The following is a 7,638-nucleotide window of genomic DNA, read 5'->3' on the forward strand; positions in this document are numbered from 1 at the left end:
CTTTGTTTTTTAATTCGTAGTACATCCATCCTTCTCTGTTTAAGCTCGGAATAGCTTCATTCTCCTTAGTACTGCTGCATTTCATCTGGCTCATCAACAAAACTATGGTATGTTTTATGGTATCTTCTGACAAGTTATTCATAAACTCCAACATATATCTGTTTTTCTCAGTGAGATCTGGATGCTGAATCAGCAGAAGCACATGTGGACCTGGAGCAGACATTTCCTCACAACATTTCAGTGCCTGAGAAATTTAGGCTTCAGGAACCTGTCTGTCAAAGAGATTTGGTGTGATGACCACAGATATGCGTTGAGTCTCAAAGCATCCTCTGGCTCTCTCAGGACACTGCTGAAGCCATGGAGGAATTTCACTTTCATCAAATGCTGTTCTTTCCAAGAGTAAATTTCCAAATGAGCTTTTTTCTTCCCAGTTCTCTCCCAATAACCAAATTATTAGTTCAGACACTAGAATCAAAGATTTCAAGTGTAGCATTAGTTCTGGCAGATTATGTCAGTCAAGCTTCATCCATGCCTATCATTGCATCCCCTATATATATATATATAAGATGAATTCAGTATTATTCATCTGCTTCATTGCATTGATCAGGAGGTAATTCCCCTCCTTCATCGTCCTTCATGGACCCCTAATGGTCCTTGATATAATGCCAGGGAGTCCTTATAAAATTTCTGAATATGAATATTTGTATATTTTGACATTTGACAGTTCCCATAAAAGAAGATGATAATATATGTATAATATAACTGACAATATCACTGAATATTGGACAAGTCAACTACATAACGGTAAATTATACTTGATTGCATTTGGTCGTCACAAAGACATTAATGATACCAATGAGACAACATTATTCTGGGGTCCTTGAGGACGGTTCTAAATATGACGGGCGTCCATTACTCAAAAAAGGCTGAGATTCACTGGGTTATTGTTACAATACAGAAGGGTCGGAGACAAAGGATCACAGGTAATGGGTGTTTATTGAACAACCAGCAGAGACAACAGGAATGCAGGTGAATGGTGACTAGTAGATTAGTGATACTGTCCTTTGTGTTGCAGTGATGGTGATCTTGGATAGCTGACAAATGGCTGGCGTAGCAGAGCAGAGAAGACACTGGATAACTCACACGAAGATAGGGAGACACAGAAGGAGACTTGGAACACACTGGAGAAAGGTTAGTAGTATACAGGAGTCCTTGAGGTAAGCATAAAGCTAAGTCTTGATGCGAACAAGACCGGACAGTGACTGAGTGTGTGAGTGTCTTTTAACTGGTGACTGATTGGGTGCTGATTGAGTGCAGGTGCGTGTGATCAGTACTCTGGTAAGGGAGTGCGCTGTGATTGGGTGATGTTGGAGCCTGGCGTGTCTGTGACAGTTATAGCTGCGCTCCCTGATTTTATCCATGCTGGGCTGCATGAATGAGCAGACGGCAGAGTGTTCTTGCCCAGAACATAACCATCCAAACTGTATCCTAATTATCAATGTGGCTGTGACAGAAGTATTGCAATTTTAATATCAGTACACCGCATTCCAAATTATTATGCAAGTGACATATCAGTAAGATTTCAGTACAATAAACTTTCAGATTTTAGTTTTTCTAAGAAAATGTTTATTTATCCATGTCTTTTTAGATAACTGGTATCAATCTCAGACAAAATAATTTGCCAGGTCTTTGGAAACCCTACTTAGAGGTTGTTCCACATTATTAAGCAAGTCACAGTTCTCATGCAATATGGGGAGGAAGAAAGATCTTTCTGAAGATGAAAAGCAAGATTTGTGATTTGTCATGACAGAGTGTTAAAACAACAGACATAATGGTAAGAAGGTTTTATAAGAAGGTATTATATGGACTTTGTCTTTGCACTTACTGTTTAGAGGTTCAATCTGTCTCTTTGTCTTGGTCCTCTCTCCTTCTTGTCCGATATAGCTGTTGATTAATCACAAGATGAGTTTCAAAAACTGTTTTCACTGGTGCTGAAAAAATATCAACCTTTTGAACCTTCCCTGACATTCCAGCTTAAGTTTGAAGGGAGTAAAGCCTCTAAAGACACAATTTTGCCAAAGAAGACCTTTTTACTTTAAATATCTAAATTCATTTAAAAGCAGTGTCACCATATCATGACGCTGAACACAGAGAATTTGAATGACTGTAATGTGATGAGTCGAGTGCGGATATCTAAAAATCAGAGAAAATCGTGTACAGGTGGGCGGATGACAATTTTTTAAAGCGGTTTCGGGTGACGTTTGAGCTGATCCGCGCATCACTAGCGTGTACATAAACTTAATTTCATTATTTTATATGACAAAATTAATGAATGGCTTTGACTGACATAATATTTAAGTTTATCTTTTATGTTTTTAAATGAGATTTGATAAATAAAAAAAAAAAAAGATTTTACACTGCCATAGTCATGTTATAATGTGCCTCGCTGTATAACATTTGTATTGTTATATAACAAATTGTAATGTTGACATGCATTCTCTGTAAAGCTGCTTTGAAATAATATGTATCGTGAAAAGCGCTATACAAAATAAATGTGAATTATAACATTTAATTTTCTTTCTAATGGTTAAATAACAAAAAATGCATACATGGGATCCAACCACATAGCCTACACTACGTGCAAAACAACAACAACAACAGAAAACCTTGTGCCAAGCTCTCCCCCAATGGAAGCACAATGCAAAGGAAGTGGTAGCCTATAAGGCCGACCGTTTTCATGTAGTTTGGAATACCAAATTTACACCTTTTACTATCCATGTTATTATTATTATTATTATTATTATTATTATTTATATTTTTTATGCCATGTCAGCATCAAGGCTATTTACATGGCAAACACAGGACACTTCACACAAGAGACATAATAAGTAGGAACTTCGTCTATCAATAAAAAAAAAAAAAAAACCATGTGTAAGTCTTGAGTTAACCTTTCTACATGTAACAGATATGCAATAAAGTTACAATGAAGTAAAAAATGTTTTAAAAGCTTTTACACCACTGCCTACGTGCTTATTTAATCATGTTGGATCATACTCACGATATTGAGCCGCCATTTTAAAGTTCCAGGCTCGCAAACAAAAGTTAAAGCGTTTGTTGTTCTCCTCACACAATTTTTTTAAAGGTAAAGCAGGGGAGTTTCATATGTGCATACTTTCTGCAGTGTTTAATATAATGCCATAGAAAACTATTTAGATTATAACGTTCTGGTGTTGTATTTCTTTTGATGCCACCGTCTAAATAATGGTATGAAACTCTCACTGAATGAAACCACCAGATCTCGGGCTGTTGTGGGTGTCTGAGGCGTTTTCTGCTGTCAGTGTTACAGCGCCATCTGGTGACGGACGGACGATCTTGTTACTCAGATCAACAATCACTGACTGACAGAAACGCGAGCGCTCATTGATTTAACTCCATCTTCTGTCTTAAGAATATTTTGATGAACTAACTCCCATTATAAATTAACTAGGCCTGTCTAATATTTTTTTCTTTGGATCTTAAATTTAATAATAATAATAAAATATCTATCTATCTATCTATCTATCTTATATATATATATATATATATATATATATATATATATATATACAGTGGGTACGGAAAGTGTTCAGACCCCCTTAAATTTTTCACTCTTTGTTATATTGCAGCCATTTGCTAAAATCATTTAAGTTCATTTTTTTTCCTCATTAATGTACACACAGCACCCCATATTGACAGAAAAACACAGAATTGTTGACATTTTTGCAGACTTATTAAAAAAGAAAAACTGAAATATCACATGGTCCTAAGTATTCAGACCCTTTGCTCAGTATTTAGTAGAAGCACCCTTTTGATCTAATACAGCCATGAGTCTTTTTGGGAAAGATGCAACAAGTTTTTCACACCTGGATTTGGGGATCCTCTGCCATTCCTCCTTGCAGATCCTCTCCAGTTCTGTCAGGTTGGATGGTAAACGTTGGTGGACAGCCATTTTTAGGTCTCTCCAGAGATGCTCAATTGGGTTTAAGTCAGGGCTCTGGCTGGGCCATTCAAGAACAGTCACGGAGTTGTTGTGAAGCCACTCCTTCGTTATTTTAGCTGTGTGCTTAGGGTCATTGTCTTGTTGGAAGGTAAACCTTCGGCCCAGTCTGAGGTCCTGAGCACTCTGGAGAAGGTTTTCGTCCAGGATATCCCTGTACTTGGCCGCATTCATCTTTCCCTCGATTGCAACCAGTCGTCCTGTCCCTGCAGCTGAAAAACACCCCCACAGCATGATGCTGCCACCACCATGCTTCACTGTTGGGACTGTATTGGACAGGTGATGAGCAGTGCCTGGTTTTCTCCACACATACCGCTTAGAATTAAGGCCAAAAAGTTCTATCTTGGTCTCATCAGACCAGAGAATCTTATTTCTCACCATCTTGGAGTCCTTCAGGTGTTTTTTCATGTGTCTTGCACTGAGGAGAGGCTTCCGTCGGGCCACTCTGCCATAAAGCCCCGACTGGTGGAGGGCTGCAGTGATGGTTGACTTTCTACAACTTTCTCCCATCTCCCGACTGCATCTCTGGAGCTCAGCCACAGTGATCTTTGGGTTCTTCTTTACCTCTCTCACCAAGGATCTTCTCCCCCGATAGCTCAGTTTGGCCAGACGGCCAGCTCTAGGAAGGGTTCTGGTCGTCCCAAACGTCTTCCATTTAAGGATTATGGAGGCCACTGTGCTCTTAGGAACCTTAAGTGCAGCAGAAATTTTTTTGTAACCTTGGCCAGATCTGTGCCTTGCCACAGTTCTGTCTCTGAGCTCTTCAGGCAGTTCCTTTGACCTCATGATTCTCATTTGCTCTGACATGCACTGTGAGCTGTAAGGTCTTATATAGACAGGTGTGTGGCTTTCCTAATCAAGTCCAATCAGTATAATCAAACACAGCTGGACTCAAATGAAGGTGTAGAACCATCTCAAGGATGATCAGAAGAAATGGACAGCACCTGAGTTAAATATATGAGTGTCACAGCAAAGGGTCTGAATACTTAGGACCATGTGATATTTCAGTTTTTCTTTTTTAATAAATATATATCTATTTAAATATATATATATATATATATATATAAAGGGCTGATTCAACATCAACACCTAAAGGAACAATCATTCTCTGTGCGTGAACATGAATCAGTTCCTGGAGCTGATAGTTACTGGAAACGACTAATGGCCGTCAGGCTCGACTAAACCTCATCACACTGTTAATATGAGGCTGGATGTGTGTGTGTGATCACCGTTAGACAAACTCAGAAGAGGAAGAGAAGTTTAACGTGAGTCCTTCTGACTTTAAACAGGAACTCAGCTCTGAAACGCTGCCAGGTTACTTCTGTATCTGACTGAACATCTTTATGATTGTGTGTGAAAACAAACAGGCTATGGATTCCAGCTGAGCGCACTTGTTTAGGTGTCTTCAGCTGATGAATTTAGGCCAGTCAACGTCCAGAAATTATTCTACAGACTAGAGTCTTTTACTTTGGTAAATCCTGATTTAGCAGTTTTCTGATTTACATCCAGAATTGATGTGTTTTCAATCTGTTTTTCCTTGGCATACTGAAGTTACCCAGCTAACAAAAAATGTGCTAAGAAAGTTGACACTCTGAACCTCAGAATGTTTAAAAAAATCTTGGTTATGCTAACATTAAACATTTAGAGAACACTGTAAACCCCAACACTCAAAATAATTATTTAGTTTGAGTAGGACAAACTTTAATTAAACATTAGTTCAGTCAAATCAACGTTTATATTTAGCACTTTCTCCTTCAAGTTCACAGAACTGATATATTTTAAGTAAACTGAACTGTTTCATTGTTTTGAGTTTTATTAACTTATTTCTTTTAAGTTAGACAAACTTAAGTTTAACTAAAACTGGACTGGGATTTCTATTTCCCAGCATGCTTTGCCCATGACACACGAAAGGGAGAGTAAATGCTAAAATTAAGTGTTATATAATGTTTTTTTTTTTTTTTTTGTGCAAGATTATTGTTAAGTGGGAGATTTAGTAGTGATTAATGTTTTGTTATGGTAATTTAGAAGAGTTTCTGTTAATGTGGATTTTTGGAGAGTTACTATTATGGTGACAAGTGGTGTATGCGGCTTGAGAGCAAGTATGTTAAATGCTTTATATTGCTGCACTCATTTGACAAGTGCTATATCATGCTATTGGCTGTTTTTCAATATGCGTTCTTCAGCGATCTTGCGTCCTTGTGTTCTTGCTCTACGTCATCATCAACCGTCAAAGTTCAGTTCCAATACTCAAGAACGCAAGAACAGAGGACGCATGAAAGTACCCAGATGTGTTCTTGATATCAAGGATGCATCGCATGCAAACTTGAGAGAATCAAACCGTTAAAAATCCCAGAAGACGCTGTGGGCGGTCGACGTACGGAAGCCTGCAAGCTTTAAAGTTCTCGTTTTCACTTATGAGCTTGTGAAAGTAAACCGTTTGTTTTGCTTAATTTTAATAAAGTGATAACCTGAAGAAAGCCTGCAGTATTTTTATTGGAATATAAATATAGTCTTAACATTGACAAAGCATGTAACACAAAGGCTATTCATTTTCATAAATACACGCGGTAAAATAAAAAGTTATAAAATTATATGAAAACAATGTCTATAATAATATGAAGAGATCTTTTAATAGGTTATCACATTTGTTTGTGATGTTATGTTGTATTTATTGTGCATTAGACACTTATAATATGCTGAGACGGTCAGTTGAGCAACAAGATCGCAGCACATCTCAATTCTCACAAGGATGCGTTCTGTGTCCTCGCGTCCTTCCGAGTTCGTTCTTTCAAGGTCGCCTGGCAAGACCGGACTCCACGAGAATGTAAGTCCATTCTCTGCGTTCTTGGAATTGAGAAACAGCCATTGTTAACATGTTAGCAAGTTAACATTTTCTGAATTAGCTTGTTATAGCTAGCTATGTTTACACTAATTAAAATGCTCACATTTAGGTTACATGATAATTTTAAATTAACAGTTTGAATTAGTGTACTCAAATATTTCAAGTTAAGAACAATTAAAATATATGAGTACAAAATAAAAATATGCCAGTTCAGCTTACTTAAACTTTGAATTTCTTAACTTAAAAAATTTGAGTTTTGCCAACTTGTTTGGGTTTACAGTGAAGGTTTTATCTTTTTATATGATTTTGCAAGTATTATGGAAACGTTAATTTTGAATGTTATCTGAAGCATCTGAATAAAAGTAGTAACATTTAAAAACGTTAGATTAATATCATCAGCAGGGGTTAAAGTGGAAAATTTTGCACGAGACGAAAACTACCTGCTAAATAATAAAATAATTAGTTTTAACAATTTTCTTTTAATCAGCAGTCAGGTTTGAAGCTGTTTAGTGGTAATTCTTTAGTTAGGGGAACTTTTCTGTCCTCTTGTTTGGAATTAACAAATAATCAAATTTCACATAATCAAACTTGAAAATCATTTAGTTTCTAGTTTTAAAGAATTGTCATTAGAATCACACACAGCATTATAAATGCACTTAAAAGCTGATCAAGACCATCATAAAGTCTTTATTTCACTTGTAATCAGTGTCTTACAGATGAAAAGCAGTTCGCAAAATATTCTGTTGAAATATCTCCATCT

This window comes from Ctenopharyngodon idella, chromosome 3 (genome assembly GCF_019924925.1).
Source record: "Ctenopharyngodon idella isolate HZGC_01 chromosome 3, HZGC01, whole genome shotgun sequence".
Lineage (NCBI taxonomy): Eukaryota > Metazoa > Chordata > Actinopteri > Cypriniformes > Xenocyprididae > Ctenopharyngodon > Ctenopharyngodon idella.